Source organism: Gymnoscopelus braueri, assembly GCF_963280865.1.
Source record: "Gymnoscopelus braueri genome assembly, chromosome: 22".
NCBI lineage: Eukaryota > Metazoa > Chordata > Actinopteri > Myctophiformes > Myctophidae > Gymnoscopelus > Gymnoscopelus braueri.
The window spans coordinates 31,730,618-31,743,395 of record NC_137624.1 but is presented as its reverse complement, the minus strand read 5'-3'; the positions used below and the strand labels follow the sequence as shown (position 1 = coordinate 31,743,395).

The following is a 12,778-nucleotide window of genomic DNA, read 5'->3' as shown; positions in this document are numbered from 1 at the left end:
TACCACATGTTGTCCGACATAATAAACAACAGGAGAGAGGGAGCTGGATTTGAATCAATTTGCTTAATTAGATTTGATTTAATTAGCTTTTTTGTAGAGCAACTTTGAGCCAAGATGGCAGTTGTTACGTTTAGGCCACATATATAACAACACAGTGGTTATCTTTACCTTTTAACCACCAAAACTAGCTATACATATTCCTCTAGCACTCATGCTCATACTCAAGCTAACCAATCAACTGAAAAAAGAAAATAATTTAAAGTCATACCATGTAACCTTTTTTCAATTAAACAGTAAAAAGTTGTTTTCGATATATTCCACATAAATAACCATTCCACATAAATGTGTTGTTGATCACTTCTCTCAACAACACTACTTAAGACGCGAACGTCTGCCGGTTTCTGTCCCCGACACTCGTATCAAAATGACGCAGGCACTTGGAGGAAGTGCTTTGGAAACGCAAATGTTTTATTTAATTTATATATTTATTTGTATAAGATACATACGGTTTGTTTTGTTTCTTTCTAAACTAACATCCGCTGGCGGACTATGCTTTATTCCCAACTTCAAACTCAACTTAGTGTGTGTCACATCACAGGTTTACAGGTGTAAAAACAAAGTGGGTACATTTCTTTGTCGTTACAAGCTCCCATCATTTGTCGTTTTCAAGAAAGGGGAAAAGAACAGAGATAGAGCTCGTTTTGGGGGGCGGTGGGCAGTACTTCTGTGTTAGTTCAACCGTATGCCGTTATGACCAAGTATCAGAGGTGTCGCCAAAAATACTACAAAAACCAAAAGTTACACTGTATGACTTTTAAAGGAGGAGTTCACCCAAAAAAAATCGTATTTTCTATCAATTACACACCCCATGAAGCCTTGATTTCATGGATTTATTTTTGTTTTTGTGGCATTCCTAAGACAATAATTTGATGACCGTGTGTATTTCCGGTAGGAGACACAAATAATCTACTTTGTGTCTCCTACCGGATACATTAGCCGGTAGGAGACGGGAATCAAATTATTAGCTTAGGAATGCGACAAAAACAAAAAAGAATCCATGGATTCAAGGCTTCATAGGGTGTGCAATTGATAGAAAATAAGTCATTTTTTGGGTGAACTCCACCTTTAATGACTATGAACATAAACATCAACAGTGACTTTAAAACTGCGGCAACAGTTTTTAAAAAAGGGGAGAAAAGTCAATCTCTTCAGTTTGGAATGGTATTCTCTACAGTAGCAAAAAATAATAATAATAATAATCACCTCAATTCGATGATATCATACATGGATTTGTAGGCCAGAGAGCGATATTAAACCGTTGAGTGGTGTAGAGTAGAGCATAGCATGGCCTATATTAAGAGAACTAGCAGGCAGTCCACAGTATTTTACACATGCCCACCAAGACACCCTGACAGCCCGATGTATATCAATGCGTTGGATTGTGTGTACTTGCATGTGTGTATGTAGGTGTGTGTGTGTGTGTGTGTGTGTGTGTGTGTGTGTGTGTGTGTGTGTGTGTGTGTGTGTGTGTGTGTGTGTGTGTGTGTGTGTGTGTGTGTGTGTGTGTGTGTGTGTGTGTGTGTGTGTGTTCATTTGTGTTCATTTCGTTGTCACTCGCATTTTCCATGCCAGCGTGGCACTAGCAATAAGGTTAAGCGTTTATAAACAGAAGGTTCTAGGTTCAAAACTCAATAAACAACAATGAAATCAAACTGGTGTGATAGAAACAAGAAAGAATGACATAGATGTCATGCTGAACGGAGCGTTGGCAGTGGCTGGATGTTTTTGGGATGCAGGTTTGTGAGGGCAGGCTGGTATGGCAGATGGTGGATTGTTGGTATGTGTGATGTGTGTAATTTGTGGTATGTATTGTTGATTGATTGTTGCGGTTGTTATCGGTTGTTAGAACATTTTTGGGAATGTATGCAAATGTGAGCAAATGAGGGTAGTTAGTTGAGTGAGTAGGAAATGGAAACAAGCTAAATGTGTGGAAGCTAAAGTGCAAGTAAGTGAAACAAAAGAAGAGTTGATTTAGATGAGTTGTGCGTAGATGGTTTTTATTGAAATAGCAGAGCAGTTACATTGTACAGGTGTTGTTGACTCATGAAAGTAGCAGTACATTATTAGTTGCAAGATACATTTGTGTAAAAGCAATGGGAAGTGATTCTAGTATGAATAGTTGTGAGATGCACTGTACGCGTGAGAGCATAACGTATGGCATTGAATGCTCAAGCCAACAGTTAAAGTCAAGGATCAGTGGGTTTGGTTTTGTAACAGTGTGGCCTTGGATCTTGTGGGCAGTTGTTGCCCATGCAAGTCTAAGTGGGAAGTTGATTGCAGTGGCAGTTGACGTGCTGTTTTTGTGGAGGCTGAAGTCAAATGCAACTAATGCAATGGCAGTGGCATTCATTGTAGGATATTGCGTTTTGAAGTTCAGTGTTTGTCTTCTGTGTTGGAATATGGGTCATTAAATTGTACCATTACGTATTGCACTTCTTTGAGGGAATTGTATTGAAAGTCAATGACTTGTCCTAGGCTGCCATTACTGAGGTTGTCTTGTATATCAATGTTGGATGTTAGCATGACTTTGGCTCCGATTTTGAGTTGTAGGTAATATGGTAATGGTGTGTTTTTTTATCATGCCTGCAGTGTCAACTGGTGGTGTAAAGTGTGTTCTTGTGGGGCTTGTGACTTTGGCCTTTAATTCAATGAGTGTGCCTGGAAGTTTTTGTAAAGCAGTGATATTGACTGTATTGACTATTTTGTTTGTTCCTGTTATCAGAAGTGCGTTTTCAGGTAAATGTGGGCTATTTCTATTTCAAAAGTGTCAGATCCATGTCAGTTGGTTGGCCTATGCGAATGCGATTGAGTAGGTCTGCATATTGTTTGTCTGCACCCTGTCTGCAAAACATATCAAAAATAAAATCGGGGCTTTATTGTGGCTTAAATAGATTCAAGTCGACACTTATTAATGTTTTGGTGCATTCTATAATTTAATAAAAAATTCTGATGCCTCCATAGTCTGTCTACTTCTCTGCAGTACAGAACTCCTATAACTTTCACCCGCAAAAATATATATATATATATATTCAAAACAATATTGCATACTGTATGATATCATAATTTAACATAATGTCACATTTTAATATGACAATGGGACAATAGATTGTGACATCCTAGGGAAGGTTTTCTCTGTTTAATTGTATCACTTGGGGAAGGTCATTGTGTTTTTTTATTTTCTTTTAGCGACAGGCCGTTAAAAGAACGACCTGTCCTTAAGTATGTGTATGATGTATTTATTTTGGCCATCAGTTATTTGTGGGTCATTTCCTTATTTTGTGTATGAGTGTGGGTACGTTTAAAACCGTTCAATACTTGATCTATAGTTCTGGGATCGACTAGTGTGTTATTTTGGTGAGTCTGTGATCGATTGCTTTGGTCCTCAATCCTGAAGAGTGCGTCACAGTTGATCCTGCGTGTGCGCAAATGGTTGTTTTGATCATTTAACTCTCAGCGCCAGAGAAAGCATTGCATGTAGATAGTTGGTAAGATGAATGTGCATGACTAATGGTTTTTCTGTGGGATAAACACCTTTATTGTATTTGTGTATGTTGCTTATATATTTATGTATGTTTTCGTATGATTGGCGTTATTTTCTTTTCGTGTGTTTCTGTGTTTTATGCAGTTAAATAACCTTCAAATGTTACCCCACAACAACTCATGCTACAGTAGCTAGCAGCCATATCACAAGAGCTAATGTGTGTGCTAGTGTCGCAAGGCCTGGCTGATGGAAACCGGTACTGTGTGGTACTTAACCCGTGTATGTTAATGTGTGAGTGTTCATAAATAACCCAAAGTCAGTATCAATGTTGCATGTTTTGATGTGTCGTAGTCGCGTCAAGTGATTGCCACCATTTACTACATGAATACGTCCCTACTCCCTAGACAGACAAATAGATCTTGAGTTACTGTTGAGCTCTAGATATCTGTTAGCCCCATTAAGAACCTGTGAACATGATGCTGCTAAAATATTGTGCATTTATATTTAAGAATGTCAGATTGTATGTAATTGTTTTGTTGTGAAACTTTTATATAAAGTACACTGTGTTTGAGCAAAGACACACAGAGTGTAATTCATTCATTCACACGTTGTCCTTTTGCATAACATTTCACAGTAACCAAGAAGCTGTCTATGTGTTGTTTTGCTAAGAAATGTACTTTGAGATTAAGTGTTGTGTTTTAACCCATGTTGTTGTTAAGTAACAAAGGGGCTAACAAATTACAGGGGTGTACTTAAATTCATTATTATTGTACAATTCCCATGGTGGAGCTCTACCCTTCAACGTCAAGTCTGGCCCCTGTGATCTGCACTCCAGTCCACATAGGCCTACTGTCTCGTTTAACCACGACCTGCTACGCCTGAGATCTTCACTGTAGTTCAACTTTGAGCAGAAATTAAGCAATATTGACCATGATTTAATAAGAGTGCGTGGCTCAGCTTTGGGGGTACTATGCGTCTGTACGTTGATTTGAGTCATTTCCCATCGTCAGAATCAATTGCACAGCAGTGTCATTAGATGACATTGTCATATGTTTTGATCGATGTAAATGAGGCTATTCATAATAAATGACAGTTTTGATTGGCCACATTCCATATGCTAATGCTAATCTACCAAATAAATCTACGAAATCTTTGTAAAATAATATGTATATATGTCTGTAAAGGTTGAGTCTCCTGTTGGTGGTCTTGTATCAGTACCCCTGCTTCATCTCTCTGTCAGCTAAGGGGTCCTTGGCTGAAAAAATTGGGGCCTGTGCCCTGGTACATATCAAACGGGGGTCCTTAAAATTAAAGAGCCAGAACCACTGGCCTAGATAGTCATTTAGGCTAATGACCACATAGTAGACTATGTCTTCCTAGCTTACCAATCACAGCATTCAAGTAACACAAATCTACAGGTTGATAATGTTTTATTTGTTCTTACAAAATTGTGGCCACAAGTAGCCTATGTTATATCAAGTTATTGTTATGATGGTTATATGAACATTACAGGTCCACAAAAGGAACCCACGACAACAGGTGATTTAGCCTTATATATATATATTAGCACATTTTCGTCAGCTACCTACTTAGCATAGTTTGGATCTACTATTGTGAAATATTGCATTTTTACGTTTAATACTTTATTTTGATGGCATAGTTTGGATCTGCTATGGTGAAATATAGCATTTCAGTAGCTTAGCTACGTACTTACCATAGTTTGGATCTGAATGAATACATTGGATAACATATCCAGTGAGAGAGTGTGTGACGCGTTGTGGGCTTGTAGATCTGCTATTTTCAAAAACTTTTGACAAAATGTGAAAAACGTGCAATGTTTTTGCAAACATTTTTAGACCACAAATGTTATGGTGGTCCCTGGCACTAACCTCGTGGTTGGACATACAGTCAGTGGAAAAATCATGCACATTTTTTACTTTAGTAAAAGTATCAATACTGCAATGTAGAAAATGTAAAATGACTATGTTATAAGTAAATGTCCGGCATTAAAAATGTGCTTGAGTAAAAGTACAAAAACATTGGTATCTAAATGTACTTAAAGTACCAAAACTAGAAAGTAGGCTACTCATTATGCAGAATATCCCATTGCACAAGTTGTCAAATGTGTGACATCTTTTGAAAATAGCAGATCTACAAGATCTGTGAGCTTGTAGATCGGCTATTTTAGAATGGACGAAATGTTTATAGGGGTGAAGTGGTTAATGTAAGTTTTCTAATAATAATCGAAATCTACAAAGTAGTACTGAAGTTGTCAAATAAAAAAAGGTAGGCCTACTGCCACATAACACTACAGGCCTTCCAGAGATGGGAAAAGTACTGACATTCTGTACTCGAGTAGAAGTACAATTACTTGTGTAAAAAACGACTTTGGTAAAAGTAGAAGTACTCATTCAAATAATTACTTGAGTAAAAGTAAAAAAGTACAGGCTCTGAAATTTACTTTGAGTAAAAGTAAAAGCATTCTTACCGGATATTTCTGTGCAAAGAAATGCAATTTGTACCCCAAGGTTATTAAACTTAAAAGATCCCCAGCAAACGTCTTAAAACTGGCCCAGGATTGGTTTCCAAACTGTGATGTGACGAATCATACAAGTAGTCGACCCAACTCTTGAAATCAATAAGTGGTTCTCAACCTGGAAAATATTTGCTTCTCCAAGTAGGCTACCACCATTATGACTGATGTAACTGATGTTACAGTAGCGTAGTCCTACCCCATCCTATTCAGCTATACTACAGGATACAGATAGGTGGGCACTAGGGACATCTGGGCACCTCGATGTAAAATTAGGTCCAAAATGTTAAAACATGTAATGTTTGAAAAATGGTCTAAAGTAAAGTATACATGATGTGAACATGCACGGTACATCATTATCAGACTTAATTTATCATTCAACTTCTAGTTTATGCGCCAAAATGACTAGATATACAGGTTTTGTAGGAATTTGTAGCAATTGTAGAAATATTAGACCTTAATTGTCGAATGTTTATGCATGTTCTAATCATATAGACTTTACTTTAGACCAGGGGTCTTCAACAGGGGGTCCGGGACCCCTAGGGGCTCCTCAGAGCTACTATAGGGGGTCCGGCAAATATTTGTGTGATAGAATGTTTTTTTTTTACATTAACCACTTGAACCCTATTGCATCCCTGTTCTCAGGGGAACATTAGCCGAAAATAGCCGATCTAGCCGATTTTTTTTTTTAAACATTAATTTACACAACACTGATGACAGCCTAAGCTATTCTCTGAAATCTATGAAAATGTTTAATCTGCAACACAATTTTATACAATATGTAGTAGGGGTCCCTGCTTCATCTCTCTCAGCTAAGGGGTCCATGCTTCATCTCTCTCTCAGCTAAGGGGTCCCTGCTTCATCTCTCTCAGCTAAGGGGTCCATGCTTCATCTCTCTCTCAGCTAAGGGGTCCCTGCTTCATCTGTCTCAGCTAAGGGGTCCCTGCTTCATCTCTCTCTCAGCTAAGGGGTCCCTGCTTCATCTGTCTCAGCTAAGGGGTCCCTGCTTCATCTCTCTCTCAGCTAAGGGGTCCCTGCTTCATCTGTCTCAGCTAAGGGGTCCCTGCTTCATCTCTCTCTCAGCTAAGGGGTCCCTGCTTCATCTCTCTCTCTCAGCTAAGGGGTTCCTGCTTCATTTCTCTCTCAGCGAAGGGGTCCTTGGCCTGAAAAACTTTGAAGACCCCTGCTTTATAGACCATTTCCCCCTAATTCTTTTTTTTACAGTTTGAACAAAATATTTTACATTGAGGTGCCCAGATGTCTGTAGTGCCCACCTATCCTGTTACTGTTACCATACAGACAGACAGACAGACAGACAGACACAGCAAGAGATGGCATTAACAACTGTACTGTACTTAATTCAAACACAAAAGTGAGCCCACTAGACAAGCATACTTCGAAGAAAACGCGCGCGCGCACACACACACACACACACACACACCAGGCTGACATTATGCCGCTCGCTCGCACGTTATGTGCTTGATTTGTCGTTCGGCACTTGTGTTTGGTTGTTGTAGATGAACTCACCTAATGATGCTGCAGAGGTTGAAAGAGTTTGACAAACTTCTAGCCTTGTTGTGGGATCGCTAAAGCGATCACACTACTGTTATTGTCAACACCGTTTTTTGACGGCTAACTAGTCCTTCATACTTTTAGCTACAAACTCCGTTCCAACTCTTCAACGTTCGGCCTACTCAGGACATGTCGGCTACCATTTGAATTTTTGAAATAATTTGTACTTTTAGAGATATTTCACTTTTTACTTCTAAAAAAATCCCATTCATTTCAATGGAGAAATTCATACTTTTAGATAGAAACTCCGTTCCAACTCTATAACGTTCAGCCTACTTAGGACATATTGGCTACCATTAGAATTTTTTGAAATAATTTGTACTTTTAGAGATATTTCACTTTTTAAATAGTAAAAATACTTAAAAGTTGATAAAAAGAGTAAAAATACTTAAAAGTTGTAAAAATTAGTAAAAGCTACTTTAAAGTAAATAAAGTGACTAAAAATACTTTAAAGTAAATACCTTGAGTAAAAATACTTAAGAGTACTTATATTGAGTAAAAATACTTAAAAGTACTCAAAATGAGTAAAAATACTTAAAAGTTGAAAAAAATAGTAAAAATACTTAAAAGTTGATAAAAAGAGTAAAAATACTTAAAAGTTGTAAAAATTAGTAAAAGCTACTTTAAAGTAAATAAAGTGACTAAAAATACTTTAAAGTAAGTACCTTGATTAAAAATACTTAAGAGTACTTATACTGAGTAAAAATACTTAAAAGTACTCAACATGAGTAAAAATACTTAAAAGTTGAAAAAAATAGTAAAAATACTTAAAAGTTGTAAAAATTTGTAAAAAATACTTTAAAGTAAATAAAGTGACTAAAAATAATTTAAAGTAAATACCCTTTAGAACCTTTCAAACCTTTAGAACCTCTTAAACCTTTAGAACCTCTTAAACCTTTCAAACCTTTCAAACCTTTCAAACCTTTCAAACCTTTCAAACCTTTCAAACCTTTAGAACCTTTCAAACCTTTAGAACCTCTTAAACCTTTCAAACCTTTAGAACCTCTTAAACCTTTCAAACCTTTCAAACCTTTCAAACCTTTAGAACCATTCAAAGCTTTAGAACCTTTAGAACCTTTCAAACCTTTAGAACCTCTTAAACCTTTCAAACCTTTCAAACCTCTTAAACCTTTCAAACCTTTAGAACCTTTCAAAACTTTAGAACCTTTAAAACCTTTCAAACCTTTCAAACCTTTAACTCTACTAACACTATCAATACTCAATACCATCAACATTCTTAGCGATCCCACACTGTTTCTTCAGGAACAGTACCTTCTAGTTACAACTATGACCGTCTTGATCCAAGGCTACCGCACTTCCATAGTACAACAATGTTTAAGTCAGAGGAGCATGGTTTGGCCAAAACCTGCGATTAATCCACGTGTTGTTGTTTATATTCGTCTCACCCGGTACGCACGCGCGCGCGCGCGCGCGCACACACACACACACACACACACACACACACACACACACACACACACACACACACACAGGTCTCAGACGCGATCAGACCGACGGTCATAACTGCTCGTGATCAACAGAAACTAACTTCCCCTAAGGACTTCAAAATAAGAGCCACTGGTAATGATTGATTAACTTAGTTTTATTTTGGTGTCTACTTACAGGAAGTATAAAGCCATTTGTAGTACCGTGACACACAGAGCTATAAATAATAACTCTTGCGCTTATTTTCGTTTGATCTGCGCGCAACATTACAACTAAAGTAACGAGCCTGTTTTTGAAAATTGTGTTAAAATGTAACGGATAAAAGTAAAAAGTAGTCCGAAAAATAAATACTGAGTAAAGTACAGATACTCCAAAAAAGTACTTTGTTACAGTAACGATTAACGAAGTACTTGTACTTCGTTACTTCCCATCTCTGATTACAACCCGTACATCTACATAAACGTTCAGGTTTCAAATATAAAGTGCGTACCCCATGGCCATGGATGTTACAATTATATACGGGCCGTCAGAAGTACCCGTGTCTTCCGTATTGTTCAATGAAAAGCATTTTAATTCGATCAATGGCCTCTTTCTCCGAATTTTCTCCATGCTTTCAACTAAGCGACCCTAGCGGTTGGGAGGTGTATTGCACTCTGATACATTGTAACTGTATGAGGAAATGGCCGTCGATCGGATTAAAATGCTTTTTATTGAACAACACGGAATAAACGGATACTGTTGAGAAGCCGTACATCATTATAACGTCCGTGGCCACGAGGTAAGTACTTTATATTTGAAATCTGAACGTTTATGTAGATGTAGGGCCGTAAATGGAGAAAGTGCAAACACCAGGTTGAAGTTCATCAATGACGGTCGTGACAGACGACTGTCTTAAGATCAGTATATCCATTGTCAGACAAACCAAAATACGAAAATATCTCTGGCAAACACAATAACGCACGCTGCGCGCGCGCGCACGCACACGCACACACACACACACACACACACACACACACACACACACACACACACACACACACACACACACACACACACGCGCCATGAGGGAGGTGGCATGTTGTGGAACCCGAACCTCATCCAGGAGATAGATTCCATAGCCCGAAGGGACAGTCATGTGTTTGATTGGTTGTTGTTGGTTGTCAGGGCAATATCACAACCAATCGGTGGACGGACATTTAATGATGACGGCGTTTGAGACCCTTTTTTAGCAAACCCGCCCCCTTTTTGCAACAGACCAACCAGACTTACCCAACCCCGCCCCTTTTTCACAGACGCCCCGCCTCTCTTTAAATAGCTTCAGAGGTTAACTCCCCGTTTTGCCCATTTGGCCCAAAGCTGTCAGTCTGAACGGAGCGATAGTCTGAACAGAGCTATCGCTCCGTTCAAAAACTGGTTCAGATGCCTCAATAAAAACTAAAACAGCCATTCAAACTGAAGACAGGGGGGAAAAATCAGGTGCCTCAACTAGATAAAACAACTGTCGGATGAATTCTGCGACACAAAAATAAACTCCAGATCTGTATCTAAATGCTAACTAAAGTTATGCACGCTTCTGTGGTGTGGGGGTTATTTCCGCGCTTTGACAACCAAAGGTTCTTGCTTCAAAACCCTTTTTTCCCCCTAAATTTGTACCTGGCTTTAATCTTCTTGAGAGCATGTTATGACCCTATAGGGTCATATATGTATTTTCCTGTATGTTGCCTGTGTGTGTAGGTATGTATTCCTCATTGGTGTGTGTGTGTGTGTGTGTGTGTGTGTGTGTGTGTGTGTGTGTGTGTGTGTGTGTGTGTGTGTGTGTGATTGAGTAACTGAGTACCAGCTGGTGTGAATGGTGAATGAGTGGTGGCTGAGTGTGACTGGCTGATTACTAGGTGGAGCCTGCTGATGATTGGCTCATGTGACCAGGCTGGGGACTATAAAGATGGCTGTCCTCACTCCTGTAGATGTTTTTCTCCTAGCCAAGTTCCAAACGCCAGCACTTTATGTTTTTCCTCGCCATGTCACTGAAACAAAGCCGTCAAACACAAAAGGCTTAAAACAAGGGTCTACCTCTACATATGATCTGACTCAGCGTGGCTATGATGCAAAGAAACAGACTTAATCAACCCAATGCCTGCGGGAAAATTGCTATTAGGCTGCCCCCTTTTTCTCGTAGCTGGACACTGCGCAATCAAATGGCCTGGCTCTCGGCAATAATAACACTTGCGGTTCTCGCCCGTTGCTGGTGTCGTGGTTTTACGTGCCACCTTGGGAGACCTTTCTGGTGTGGCAGTAAAACCATGACATGTTGGGGCAGAGAACACACTGTTATGAGTTAAAATAAACTCATCAGCCAGGACTGCACCTTTTGGTTAATGATAATACCTTTTGCTCATTAATACACACCACAATTTGTTCGGGCAGGCATTTCTTAAATTCTTCAAGCAGAATTAATTCCCGCATCGCAGCCATAGTATTGATTTTAGAAGCCTGGCACCACTTATCAAATAATGTGCTTTTCTCGCACGCAAACTCCACATAACTCTGGTTATGTAAGTTGTGTCTCAGGCACCCCTAGACTGGGGCATAACAGCATGCAAGACAAGTGATCAATTATGAACCATGATGGTACAGTACACAACTCAAAGCATAGAAACTGCAGAAGTAGTGTAGTGGTTCAAATCCACCTTTTGCAAGAGCCTGCAAGTAAACTCCACTCTGTATCTAAATGCTAAATGTTGTCACATTTGTCTTGCCTCCTTCTGTGGTTCAAAACCAAAGATGAAGTTTGTACTTAATCTTTCAGTGAACGCAAGACGATGATCTGCAATAATAGATAGTTAAAATCCATCATTGACTACCTGGCTCTAATCTTTCACTGAAAATTCTTGGTGAAATCCTTCTTTCCAGCGTGGCTCAAGATTCATCTGTTTATAAACCGACGTTTATTGTTTATTTAACAGCATTTGGGTTTTTCCAGTTTGGCCCTCATCTCGAAAGAAGTCTTTTTACATCAGTGTGACAACAAACTTGTTTTTATTGAACTGCAAATACAAGCAGAGTTCTGATACACCTTGATCACAATCAAAGATCGTTCTTAAAATACTTATTTTATTGTGTTAAACCGAAGCAAAGTTTCTTTACATATAAAATAAAAAAGTATTGGATTTAAAGATGTATTTACTTAACATACTTTAAAACATTCAATTGAAAGTAGAAGAAACACTAGAATGATCAAAAACATGACATTGTTTGTTTAAGATGAATGAAAGTAGCTTCCAGAAAGCAAGTCAAACTCTGTACAAACATTAAAAGTTTAATTATCTAAAAGAAAATATATATTTTAAAAACAAAGATTTCATCAAAATAGGTTGATAAAGCACAAGTTTACATTAAAATTGAAAATATACAAAGAAAATAGTTAAAGACAATGTAACAGATAATTTAAAGCAGCACTATGTAACATTTTAACAACTATATAGCATATGTCCCACAAAATTACAAAGTTACATGTTTAAGCAATAACAATCATCCTTCCATAAATGTATAGACTCAGGGGGGTCCCTGCTAGGGGCTTGACTATATAACTAGGGGAGACAATGAGTTTCATCCTGGCATTTGCCAAGGCACCAAGGCAGAACGACCAGTCAAAGCAAAGACTGGCCAATCACAGCGCTATATCAATG

At 38.4% G+C, this 12,778-nt stretch overlaps 2 protein-coding genes across 2 annotated transcripts in view; one reads left to right on the top strand and one right to left on the bottom strand.

Moving 5' to 3' along the window:
• The window catches only part of cetn3 (centrin 3), a 180,732-nt gene that overhangs the window by 83,477 nt on the left and 84,477 nt on the right, over positions 1 to 12,778 (top strand). The window lies entirely within an intron of this gene.
• The window catches only part of LOC308078597 (Fc receptor-like protein 5), a 65,143-nt gene that overhangs the window by 30,305 nt on the left and 22,060 nt on the right, over positions 1 to 12,778 (bottom strand). The gene's annotated exons all lie outside the window — the stretch shown is intronic.